The 13,742-nt window shown below is 46.8% G+C and overlaps 1 protein-coding gene across 3 annotated transcripts in view; it reads left to right on the forward strand.

The window, feature by feature from the left end:
* Positions 1-13,742, forward strand: part of OSBP2 (oxysterol binding protein 2) — a 238,736-nt gene that overhangs the window by 1,542 nt on the left and 223,452 nt on the right. The window lies entirely within an intron of this gene.

The raw sequence follows: 13,742 nt of genomic DNA on the forward strand, positions 1-13,742 counted from the left end.
CTCAGGAGGCTGAGGTGGGAGGATCGCTTGAGCCTGGGATGTGGAGGTTGCAGTGAGGTGAGATTGTGCCACTACTCTCCAAACTGGGCGACAGAGTGAGACCCTGTCTCAAAGAAATAAAAAGAAGACAAGACAGGCCAGCAGCATAAGTGGCTAGGGACAATCACTGTTAACATTTTGGTGTATTTTGATCAGAATCCATTCACATATATATATATGTTATAACATGCTTATGCTTAAAAAAGGATACATCACAAAAGTTCACTTTTTAGTAATCTGCTTTTTTCTCACATCTGATATACCACCCGTCTGTTTCATACACAATTACATGTATTTTATTTTATGACATACCAAAATTTATTCAATTGCTTCCATATTGTACATTTTGTTTCTGCATTTTAGAAAGAAAATATGAACAATTTTTTTTTTTTGAGACAGAGTCTAGCTCTGTCGCTTAGGTTGGAGTGCAATGGCACAGTCTTGGCTCACTGCAACCTCTGCCTCCTGGGTTCCAGTGATTCTCCTGCCTTAGCCTCCTGATTAGCTGGGATTACAGGCGCTCACCACTACACCTGGCTAATTTTTGTATTTTTAGTAGAGATGGGGTTTCACCATGTTGGCCAGGCTGGTCTCAAACTCCTGACCTCAAGTGGTCTGCCCACCTTGGCCTCCCAAAGTGCTGGGATTATAGGCCTCAGCCACTGTGCCTGATCCTGAAGAATTATTTTTAAATGGGCAAAACCATTTAAAGGTATTTATTTCTAAGACTACTTCATGGTGTAACCAAATTATCAAAAAGTGAAAACACAGTGCCTAGAAGTATATCCACTCTTCACCATTTCCTCATTTTGACCAGATTGTTACATTTTCACCTGGAGTACCTGGTTCCATTCTACCCCACCCCACCCCATCTTTCACCTCTCACCTTTCAGAGTCTCCTAAAACCCCTGTCCACCCCACACCTCCCTCACTTTTCTAAATTTTCCCCAAACCTTCTTATGGAATTCCCCTATTAACCAGCCTAACATCTGTCCAAACTCTTCATTTTATTTCTCCCTGCTTTGATCTATACTCCCCCAAGCCCCCGCCTCCCAGATCCCCTTTAGGCACAGGGTCTAGAGCAAGTGCCTCCCAAGCTAAACACCTCTCAAATTCATCCTTCGAACCCTACTCTACAACTTTTACTCCTCCCCTCTAAGACCCCTCTCTCCCATTTCCTTAAGAAAGATCCTTAAGAAGGATAATCAAGATGACTGCTTTTGGCTGGGTGGGCATGGTGGCTCTCACACATGTAATCCCACCACTTTGGGAGGCCAAGGCAGGCATATCTCTTGAGGTCAGGAGTTCAAGACTAGCCTGGCCAACATGGTGAAACCCCGTCTCTACTAAAAATACAAAAATTAGCCAGGTGTGGTGGCGCACGCCTGTAATCCTAGCTACTTGGGAGGCTGAGGCAGGAGAATCGCTTGAACCCGGGAGGTGGAGGTTGCAGTGAGCCGAGATTGTGCCACTGCATTCCAGCCTGGGAGACAGAATGAAACTCCATCTCAAAAAAAACAAAAGACTGCTTTGGAAGATGGTTCTGAGTTCCTGATAACCCTTGTGGACTGCACTGGGCACTTTTACAAACACAGAATTGCTTTTCTTCTGGGTGTCCATGAAACACCCCTTTAGCATATCTTTCCACAAGAAGACACTGGTTACTCCCTTGCTTCTCTGAAAATTGTGACAGAGCTGCACTTGTCCTAAGATACCTGGGGAAGCCTCAGCCACTCCCCCAGGACCCTGTCAAATCTGCTCTGGCCCTGGCCTCAGCCATCTGTAACCTGTAACCTGTAACCTGTATCACCTTTCCCTCCCTGCTCCAGCTTAATGATTCCAGTGAAGCAGCAGTGAAAAATGTTTTACTCATATAAAAAGAGCAGTTTATCTTGGGTGGTTTTTCATGACAAGCTCATAGCACAACGACTCCATGAGGTGGAGGTAAAGTAGCCACAAGCTTTTGCATTAGAGGGTGTTAGTGGCTTGACCCATGTTCATTTCATTCTCTCTATATTCTGGGGTATCATAGAGGTGATAGGAAGTCCCCAAGGTGCTCCAAGGCACGCCCCATTTTACAGAGGAGGCAATTGACACTCGGGGTTACTGACTTGCCCAAGGTGTCACACCTGTTCCTAGGCTAAGGAAGCTAGAAAGACTCCATGTCTCTTGGTTTTTTTTTTTTTTTTTTTTTCCTGAAAGCACATTATCTCTCTAGGGAACCCATGGATGGATTCTTATTTTCTCCCATACAAAGTCTTGGGTTCTAGGCTGGGTGCGGTGGCTCATGCCTGTAATCCCAGCACTTTGGGAGGCAGGACAGTCACTTGAGGTCAGGAGTTCGAGATCAGCGTAGCCAACGTGGCGAAGCCCCGTCTCCACTAAAAATGCAAAACTGATCTGGGTGTGGTGGCGGGTGCCTGTAATACCAGCTACATGAGAGGTTGAGACATGAGCATTGCTTGATCCGGGTGGTGGAGGTTGCAGTGAGCTGTGATTATACTCCAGCCTGGGCAAAAGAGCAAGACTTCGTCTCAAAAAAAAAAACAAAACAAGCAAAAATAAATAAAACCCCCAAAAAACTAAGGTCTTGGGTCCTAGAGTTTGAATCAGCGTTAACACCATCTTGTCAGTTACTTCCTTCGGGGATTATCCCCATTTTCCAGATGAGAACTTAGGCTCTTCTCCCACTTTTTGCTTATGGACAGGTAAGAGTTTGACTCAGGCTTATTGAAAAGCCTGAGTGCTGTCACCCTACTGTTCCATAGACCCTGATTGATGAACTCATTAAACCTGTCCTTAGGGCCTGCTTGGGACAGCTACTGTGTTGGGTGCTAAGAAGAGACAAATGAAAAAGATGGACACCAACAACATACTCATTTTTTCAAACAGAGCAGGAAGCCCAGGGTTGAGCTGCTGCCCCTTCTTGACTCTGTTGACTTCTCTCCATGTTCCAGGGTCAAATCTGGATGGGCCCACAGGAATCTAACATCGAAAACAGTTGGAGATCCTTAAGAGATGGTGCCAGATCCTCTTGAAGATCACAAAAACCAAAAGAAGAGCAGAGACCTGGGCATTTCTGCCTCTGCTAAACTTCCAGTGGTGTGATGTAGTGGAACTAGATGGGCAGGCCAGCTTTGTGTGACCTTGGGTGAATCACACTTCCTCCAGACTGTGCTTTCTCATTTGTAAAAATAGGATCTATTAAGATCCTCTCAGTGGCAGATAATATAAACTGAACTTGAACTAGTTCAAGCAAAATAGAGAAGTTGGGTTTACATAATCAAGGACGGACAGGGCACAGTCGCCAGTGTTTTAGGGGAGAGAAGCCAGGGGCTATACTGCCACCAGGTATGTCTTCCATTCTCTCTTCATTGTCTTTATATTGTATCTCATCTCGTCCCGTGCCGTCCCGTCTCGTCTGTTTGAGACACGGTCTCACTCTGTTGCCCAGGCTGGAGGCCAGTAGCATGAGGCTCACTATAGCTTCAACCTCCTGGGTTCAAGCAATCCTCCCACCTCAGCCTCCCAGGTAGCTGGGATTACAGGCATGTGCCACCATGCCCGGCTAATTTTTTGAATTTTTAGTAGAGATGAGCTTTCACCATATTGCCCAGGCTGGTCTCAAACTCCTGGGCTCAAGTGATCTGCCCTCCTCTGCTTCCCAAAGTGCTGGGATTACAGGCATATGCCACCGTGCCCAGCCCTTTGTGGCTTTCTGAACACCGGTATCATTATCAGGCTGGCTGAACCTGGGGAGCAGAGTCACAGGAAACCCTGGCCTGTAGACCACAAGGAGTACTTCCACTGCTGCTCCAGTTAGACAAATCCTGAAGAAGGACTCCAGTTGGCCCCAGTTGGTTCGTGGGCCCATCCCTGTTTTAATCACTGTGGCCAGGTGGTGTGGGGTGTTCTGAGTGGCCCATGATAGGTTGGGGGCCAACTCGGTGGGGAATGTTGTACACCTTAGGTGGGGCAAGGAACTGTGAACTACTCAACTGGAAGCTCCTGAGTTGGCTTTATGTATACCTGAGGGCTGTGCCAGCTTTCAGCTGTCCAGAAGCTTCATTTTACTTTATTTTTATTTTTATTTTTTTATTTTTTTTTGAGACAAAGTCTCCCTGTCACCCGGGTTGGAGTGCAGCGGTGCGATCTCAACTCACTGCAGCCTCCACCTCCTGGGTTCAAGTGATTCTCCTGCCTCAGCCTCCCGAGTAGCTGGGACTACAGGCGTGCACTACCACGCCTGGCTAATTTTTGTATTTTTAGTAGAGGCGGTGTTTCACCATGTTGGCCAGGCTGGTCTCAAACTCCTGACCTCAAGTGATCTGCCCTCCTTGGCCTCCCAAAGTGTTGAGATTACGAGTGTGAGCCACTGCGCTGGGCCTTGGAGTTACCTAGCTTAATGCCCACTTTTTACAAATAAATAGGCTCCCTGTGAGTCAAAGTATTTATGGAATGAATATAGTGTTGAGAGAGCTTTAGAGAAGAGCAATAAGGAGATCAGCCACTAGTGAAGATCAGGCCACCTGATAAAAACTTTATGACAGACCAGCTCAGAAAGCTGGGGTGCCAGAGATGGGAATCCATGAACATCTGCCAGTACTTGGATAACCTTTGAGTGTACCAGGAATAGTTGAAACTCCAGTCTCCCAAGAAAGACCAGCCACTCTAGTACTGGCAAAGGGATCTGCCCCAGGGCCACGATGACACTAGTGTGACCAGAGGAGAACTAGAAAATAGCCAGCCTACATGACTGTAAAACAATAGACGGAGACCAGCAGACAGCGGGGCATAACAAGTCCTCAGCAATCCTCATATTCCTTCCCCATGCGTCCCCTCTGTTCTGGTGAAAGGAGGTCCTGATAGTTCCATGGATGCTCACCTCAAAAAGGCAGGATCAAGCTAGCTTCCATGGTTAAGGTGAAGATTGACCTCTCGGTGCCCACTTGTCTGAGGTGACATGCCAGGTGAGGTGTGCTGGGACAGTGGTACCTTAGATGGGAAGGCCTCAGTAATGCTAGTGCCAGTGGTAAGGAGGTGTAGGGGAGGCATCAGAAGGACCTGGTTTAGGTGCTGTATCTACCACCAGTCAGCCGTGTGGCCTTGTCACCTCCTTGAGCCTCTGTTTCCTTATCTGAAAGAATGCCACAGTAGTAAGGGAACCTACCTCCAAGGTCTGGCATGAGGAGATAAAGTGCTCAGCCTAGGGCTCATCATTTCCAGTGACTGTCATCATGCTGGCTCCAGTGGCCTTCTAGTGGTCCCCACTCCCTGTTCTGCCTGCTGTCCAGACTACATCCTGATAGTCCCCACATTGTACCTTTATTTGTGAAGACTGTTCATCCGGAATGCCTCTTTAGCTCACTCTTCATCCTTCAACATTTGTCTCAATGCCATTTCCTACACAGCATTTTCTTTTTTTGTTCTTTGGTTTTTTTTGAGACAGAGTCTCACTCTCTCCCAGGCTGGAGTGCAGTGGTGCAGTCTTGGTTCACTGTAACCTCCACCTCCTAAGTTCAAGTGATTCTCCTGACTCAGCCTCCTTAGTAGCTGGGATTACAGGCATGTGCCACCACACCCGGCTAATTTTTATATTTTTAATAGAGACAGGATTTTACCATGTTGGCAAGGCTGGTCTCGAACACCTGACCTCAAGTGATCCACCTGTCTGGGCCTCCCAAAGTGATGGGAATACAGGCGTGAGCCACCACACCCGGCCTGCTACACAGCATTTTCTGACCTCCTCCTGTCTCCTGTCCACCTCTGCCCATAACCCACCTAAGTCATATGGGAACGTTTCCTCTCCCCTCTGAACTTGGATTACTTGTGGTTTCATTCTGCCTTGCAGAGTAGCTGTTTGAGCATCTATCCTGGCTCCTGATTAGATTGTACATTCTTTTGTTGGGGTGATCAGACCCAACACCAGGTCCCGGGGGCGACAAAGTCTGGCGGAGTCAAAGGAATGAGAAAAAAGTTTGAAAGAGAAAGTGGGACCAGGGGGTCATGGCGAGTGTGGAGGCTGCGAAGGCGCCGAGCTCCGGGAGCTCCCGCTATTTATTGGCGCTCAAACAAACAGGTGGTGAGGATGTGGGGGTTGAAACAGTGTATCAAGTGAATGAGAAACATATGGCTGCTTGAGATAATAGGAGTGCTAGAAGCAAAGGGCCGGCAAGTCTAGCAGACATGCAAGTCCTGCCTCACCTGCTCTCCCAACACTCAGTGTTTTTTCCAACATGCCTCCCCCTTCTCTTTTATGTAAAAACCGCCACAACTATCATTACTAGCATAAGGTGACCTCTTTTTAAAATTGATTGAGCAAGGCAATTGCAGGCTGTGTAGCGCTTAATTGCCGGTTGGTGATCCAGCTTCGTTTTTCTTAGCCCTTATTCAAAATGGAGTCGCTCTGGTTTGAATGCTTCCTACGTATCTCCCCTTTCCCTTTTACAAGAGGACCCTTAATCCTAGGGGTTGCAGAAGGATGAAGGTCCGTCTTCTGTAACTTCTTCATGCTGAATAGGGGCAATGATACTCCTGCCTACCTATTAGGGTCTCTTGTATTCAGGGTAGAGAGGATTTCACTCAGAAAGCATTGGTCCATTAAGCATCCACAGGTAAAACCTTGGCGCTCTAGCAGTTTCTCAGCATGGTTCTTACTGGGGGAACCCGGTCCATGGTTGTACACATCTTGAGGGCACCTACACGGTTTGTTCATCTCCTGCAAAAACACAAGCATACCCTCACCCCCATGTTAGTAAATCTACTGAAACAGAAGCAAAAACTTTTGTGGCTGTAGCCTCGAGGCATGCCATTGCTGAAGCATTTGTAACTCAGCTTCTGCCTCTTTGGTTAATTATCACGGGGTGAAACTTACCATAGATAAGGAGAAGCAGGCGCCTTATAACAGAGGGCACAGACGAAGCAAATCCAGATTTAAAAGCAATCCTTAAACCTTCAATTTGCGCTGTACAGGTGGGTCCACTAGATGCTGTGGTTCATGATCTTCAGATGTTTGGTGGGCACCCACACAGGCACTGATTGTCACCTGGAGAGACACAAGCAAATTCTCTTCCCCATAAAATTCTTTCCTTTTTCCCAGCTCTTTGTACGTGCATCCCTCCACCACATATCTTGTCCAACCTTTTTATTTTCCTTTTGTCTTGTCAGGTGTTGTTCAGCTGCAGTCATAGGTTGAATCACAGCAATAACAGCCCTTAGATCTGTTAACATTCTCCATTTCCCTGATTTTTTCTTAATGACAAATACAGGCTAATTCCAAGGGGAGAAAGTAGGCTCTATATGTCCCTTTTGCAATTGTTCCTGCACCAGTTCTTTTAAAGCATCCAGTTTTTCGTGTTTCAGCAGCCATTGCTCCACCCAAACCAGTTTGGCCATTAGCCAAACAAGAGGAGTGGGAGCTGGAGGCTCAACAATGGCTGCTCCTAGAAATGACACCCCAATCCAGTCTGATCTGTTTGCCTTTTTAATTCTAAAGGTTCTGATTGGCCATTTTTATGTTTTCCTAGTCCTTTTCCTGGGCGATATCCCATATTTCTCATCATTTGTCTACTATTATTACTATATTGATCCATAGGAATAGCTATTTCAGCATCCCATTTTTGCAATAAGTCTCTACCCCATAAATTGACAGGAATAGGTATAAATGATAGGCTGAAATATCCCTTTCTGAACATCTGGCCCTTGACATGGTAAAATCAAAGAACTTTGAAAAACTTCTGAGGCAGCTCCTACTCCAACAATACCAATGGATGCCTTTTGCTTAGGCCAGTGCCGGGGCCATTGATTTATAACAATAATAGAGACATCAGCTCCAGTTATCTACTAGTCCTTCAAAATCTTTTCCCTGAATAGTTACTGTGCAAATAGGTCTTTTGTCAGACACTTGATTAACCCAATACACAGACTTTCCTGCTGGATTAGTATTACCAAAGCCTCCTGTTCTTTTCACTGTACTCTTCCTAGTTTTATGTAAGGTAACAGCAACAATTGAGCAATCATTTTTCCTGGGGAGGCAGACCACGGAGTCGAGGAACTAATAACTAATTGAATTTCTCCAGTATAATCAGAGTCGATTATTCCCATACGTACAGTAACACCTTTTAAATTCAGACTAGACCTTCCAAATAATAGACCGACTGTTCCTGAGGGTAAGGGTCCCCTAACTCCCGTGGGGACCTTTGGTGGCTCCCTAGGAAGTAAGGAGATGGGAATTGTGCAGTAGACATCTACGGCAGTACTGCCTGCTGAGGCGGGGGACAACTGTTGTATGTTTGTAAGGGTACTGGCTGTGCCAGGTATGCCTTGGTTTGTTGAGGGGCTCGAGGCGGGCCCCTCTTCCCGTTTCCCGAAAGAGGTTGTCCATCTTTGCTAAATTTATAATGACACTGACTTTCCCAGTGAGTGCCTTTCTTACAGCGGGGACATACACCAGGACTTTTCTGTTGATTATGGTAGTTTTTGCCTTTTGATTTCCTTTTCTACATTCCTTTCTTGTGTGTCCAAATTGCCCACAATTAAAGCAAGAGCCTGAAAAACGGGGCATATTCTTTCCTACTCTTAAACCAGCCATAGTCTGATCTAAAAGACTAGCCTTATGTAAGTTACCTCCAATGCCATCGCAAGCCTTAATATATTCAGCTAAATAAGCCTTCCCTTTCAGGGGTCTAATAGCAGTTTGACACTATGCATTAGCATTATCATATGTACGAAGCTGTGTTAGAACATCCTGTGCTGTTTTATCAGTTATGGCTTTATACACAGCCTCTTGGAGCCAAGCAATAATATCAATATATGGTTCTTTGGGTCCTTGCCAGACAGAACTGAAAGAGGGATATTTTTCCCTTGTAACATTTATCCTTTCCCATGCCTGTAAGCACACAAAGTGCAGCTGAACAATGGCAACATCCTCCATTACTGCTTGATTTTCTAATCGACTCTACTTAGGGCCAACTCCCATTAACTGTTCAAAGGAAGCAGGCACAGGTGGCTGCACTTGTGTTTTCCCTTGCCTGAGTTTGAGCTTCATCAGTCCACCAAGTTTTAAACTGTAAATACTGAGACGGAGTGAGAACAGTTTTTGTCAAAGTATCCCAATCATATGGTATTAATTTATTATCAGAGCCATATTTTTAAATAAAGTTTGCACAAAAGGAGAGTTCGGTCCGTATTGACTAATGGCTTGCTTAAATTCCTTTAGTAACTTAAAAGGAAAAGTGGCCCAATTAGCTATATTAGCCCTGCCTCCCTACTGGATTATAGTAACGGGAAATTGCCATCCTTCAAGGTCTCCCTCAGCTCTAGCTTTTTGAATAGAATTTTGTATAGCACCACCAATTGCTCCAGGTTTTAATGTTGCAACTACAGGAGCAGTAAGTTTTTCAGCTAATTTATTTTCTTGCCAATTAAAGGGAGACAGAGGAGGTGGCCATTCACTTAATTCAGCAGGTGGAGCCGACAGGCTAGTAAAACGTTTTTCAGTTTTCCTTTCTTTCCTTTAATTTCCTCCGGTAGCTGTTCCTCACACTCAGAATCTGAAGTTAGTTTTTTACACTCATCCTCCTCTTCTTCATCTGAATCTGCCTCATGATCTGTTTGAAATGGCTCAAGAGCTGCCTTTATTGGCACCCACATTGACCAAACAGAAACTAGAATTTCTGCTCCCTCTTTATACGCCTTCTTAAAGTCTCTCCAAATTCTCTCCCATTCATTCAACTCCATAGTCCCTTGTTCAGGAAACCATGGGCAAAACTGCTTTACTGTACTGAAGAGTGATAACAAATTGTGAGTACTAACTTTCACGCCCCCCTCTTTGTAATAAATGCCTTAAGAAATCTAAATAAGCAGAATGTCTGCTTTCACTTTGTCCCATTGTCACCCTGGTTCTTCCCAGCGCTCAGCTTTCCCACTGAGCTTCTTTTAGACGTTTTTGGGTGTCCTTTGACAATGTGTCCTCCACTTTCACACGCTCTAGTGTTCCTTCACTGGGGTCTTTGTCGCCCCCACGTTGGGCAGCCAGGAATGTTGGGGTGATCAGACCCAACACCAGGTTGTGGGGACGACGAAGTCCAGCAGAGTCAAAGGAATGAGAAAGTTTGAGAGAGAAAGTGGGACCAGGGGGGTCATCTCGAGTGTGGATGCTGCGAAGGCCCCGGAGCTCTGGAAGCCCACGCTATTTATTGATGCTCAAAGAAACAGTTGGTTGAGGACGTGGGGGTTGAAAGGAAACAGTGTATCAAGTGAATGAGAAACATATGGCTGCTTGAGATAATGGGAGTGCTAGAAGCAAGGAGCCAGCAAGTCTAGCAGACATGCAAGCCCTGCCTCAGCTTCTCTCCCAACACTCAGCTTTTCTCCCAACACTGTTTGAAGGCAAGGACCAAGGATCCTCCAAGATTCAGTTCAGGCCTCTTTTCTTCTTTGATGCCGACAGCTGGCCCCAGTAGAAAAGGCCATTCTTTCCTGTGCTGCTGAGTCCCCACACCCCTGTCTCCACACAGAGTGCTTAGTGCACAACATCATTTGTTTGCACACTGTCGCTCCAATCAGGTTGTAAATGTCTTTTTTTTTTTTTTTTTTGACCGAGTCTTGCTCTGTCGCCAGGCTGGAGTGCAGTGGTGCTCACTGCAACCTCCACCTCCCAGGTTCAAGCGATTCTCTTGCCTCAGCCTCCCGAACAGCTGGGACTACAGACACGTGCCACCACACCCAGTTAATTTTTGTATTTTTAGTAGAGACAGGGTTTCACTATATTGGCCAGGATGGTCTCAATCTCTTGACCTCGTGATCTGCCCACCTTGGCCTCCCAAACTGCTGGGATTACAGGTGTGAGCCACCGCACCCAGCCGAGATGAGGTTTTATTATGTTGGCCAGGCTGGTCTTGAACTCCTGACCTCAGGTGCTCCGCCCACCTTGGCCTCTTGAAGTGCTGGGATTACAGGCGTGAGCCGCTGTGCCACCTGGTCTGGTTATAAATGTCTTTATGGCAGCAATGCTGACTTACTCATCCCTGCAATCACAATGCCTAGTAAATGGGGTAGTCACTCAGTGTTTTTTTTTTTTTCCTTTTTGAGACAGGAGTCTTGCTCTGTTGCCCGGGCTGGAGTGCGGTGGTGCGATCTCAGCTCACTGCAACCCCTGCCTCCCGGGTTCAAATGATTTTCATGCCTCAGCTTCCTGAGTAGCTAGGATTACAGGCATGCACCACCACACCTCACTAATTTTTATATTTTTAGTAGAGATGGGGTTTCGCCACGTTGGCCAGACTGGTCTCAAATTCCTGACCTCAGATGATCCTCCCACCTTGATGTCCGGAACTGCTGGGATTACAGGCGTGAGCCACCGTGCCTGGCCAGCAAAGTCATTTAATTCCTGCGGACCCCTAGCAGGAACAAGAAACAGGAACACTTTCCAGCCCAGCCCTTTGTTAAATTAGGAAGTGTTACTCTGGCTATTAGAATTCTGGGCCTGGTCCAGCAGCTGACTTTGAAAGTTTGCAGGCCTATGAGGGACAGAGCCAGGGGCAGGCCTTGGACTGGGACCTCCTGTCTCCCCCAGTAATGTCTCTCTGGGCTTCAGCTCTCCCACTTGCTCTTCAGGGACAGTGGGGCTGGTGGGTGGTTTCTGCACTTCCTTCCATTTCTCAGATCCTGAGATGTGGCAACAGAGCTTTGCACACACAATGCTTCACAAACATCTGCTGAGTGGAAAGGAACAAATCCTGCTCTGAGCAAAGCCAGAAAATCCAGGCTTATCAAAAATGATCACTCAGGGAGAGTTTTACTTAACTAATGTGTTTATCACTTTACAAAGTGACTCCCAGTGGTATTCCTTATCCAGTCTGCTCATCCAGCAGCATTTTCAAAGCTTCTGCCCCAAGCCATTGTCATTCAAATGCACCTCCCCACTGAGTCAGGTTGGGTCTCCCAGCTAATGGAAGTTCCCCTGTACAGGAGCTTGGCCAGGCACAGTGTTTCATGCCAGTAATTCCAGCACTTTGGGAGGTCCAGGCGGGAGGGTTACTTGAGGCCAGTAGTTTGGGACTAGCCTGGGCAACATAGCGAGACCTTGTCTCTACAAAAAATAAAATGAAAAATCAGCCTGATGTGGTGGCGTGTGCCTTTACTCCCTGCTACTTGGGAAGCTGAGGTGGGAGGATCACTTGAGCCCAGGAGGTCAAGGCTGCAGTGAGCCAAGATTGAACCACTGCACTTCAACCTGGTGAGAGCAAAACCCTATCTCAAAATAAAATAAAATAAATCTCCCTATGGTTAAAAAACACTCATCTTCCACTTTATCCAGTATGTGTTTATTTATTAATAGCTCCTCATATGTACCAGGCACTCTTGTAGGTGCTAGAAATCATCAGCGAACAAAACTGACTCAAATCCTTTGCTTCCATGGAGCTTGTATTTGAATAGTCTCGGGGGTGGTGGAGTAGGAAGAAAAGCAATCAGGTGAAACCGCTGGCTGCTGGAGTCTGATGCCTCTGGCTGAATGCAGGATGCCTCCTTTGGGCTTTATGGGGAGAACCCGGTTTACACAGTCTTTTCTCTGTGCAATCCTTTGGCCTCTGGAAATGCTGTCCACAGGACTGGAAGGCCATGTGTGTCCCTCCCTGCTGCAGTGAGGCTTCTTTTATCTGATGTGCATGGCCTCTGAAGTCAGATGGCTCTATTTGGAATCTCAGCTCTGCCTTGCACAAGAAAGTCATTTTGCCCCTCGGAGCTTCACCTTCCTCATCTGGAAACTGGGAATAATTGTAGTACCTACTTCATAGGCTTGCTCTGAGAACCCAGTGAGCTTGACAAGAACCTAGCCCAAGGCCTGGCGTCTCACGGGTGAATGGGAAGGGGGTTGTGTTGGCAACTGTCATTGTGCTGTACTTGGAGTTGACACATACAATTCAAGAGGCAGCCTGGTGCTGGGGAGTGGGCCTTGGAATAATAATCTAGAGGTGGGAGTTCGGCTTCTATGACTCCTCAGTTTGCTCTGAGACCCTGGGTAACATACATCCCCCACCTTTTTTTTTTTAGATGAAGTTTCACTCTTGTTGCCCAGGCTGGAGTGCAATGGCACGATCTTGGCTTACTGCAACCTCCCACTTCCAGGTTCAAGCGATTCTCCTGCCTCAGCCTCCTGGGTAGCTGGGATTACAGGCACCCACCACCACACCTGGCTAATTTTTTTTTTTTTTTTTGTATTTTTAGTAGAGATGGGGTTTCACCATGTTGGCAGGCTGGTCTTGAACTCCTGACCTCAGGTGATCCACCTGCCTCGGCCTCCCAAAGTGCTGGGATTATAGGTATGAGCCACCGCACTTGGCCCTTAAATGCCTTTTCTGAGGATTGGTGATCTGCTCTCTTCCCTCATATTCAGTTAATCCCTTAGGAGAAAGAAATTGGGTTGAGACAGATCCATATCCTCCAGGGGGCCTTGGAGCACCCCAAGCCAGCATGTGCCTGTTGGGAACCTGGTCGGGAGCAATGGTTGGTCACTGGGGCTCCAACCAAGCCCTCCCCAGGTACTTCTCGGGGGCTGAGTGCACTTGCTCCACAAGAATGAAATGGTCACCAGGAAGAATTGTTCCTTAGCTTTGTCATATTAGAGGGCTGGGAGGGCCTGATCCCCTGGAACCTGCCTTTCCTACCTGATTTCCCATACTTCTTCCCATGAGCCAAATCCC

This window comes from Pongo abelii, chromosome 23 (genome assembly GCF_028885655.2).
Source record: "Pongo abelii isolate AG06213 chromosome 23, NHGRI_mPonAbe1-v2.0_pri, whole genome shotgun sequence".
In the NCBI taxonomy this organism is placed as follows: Eukaryota; Metazoa; Chordata; class Mammalia; order Primates; family Hominidae; genus Pongo; species Pongo abelii.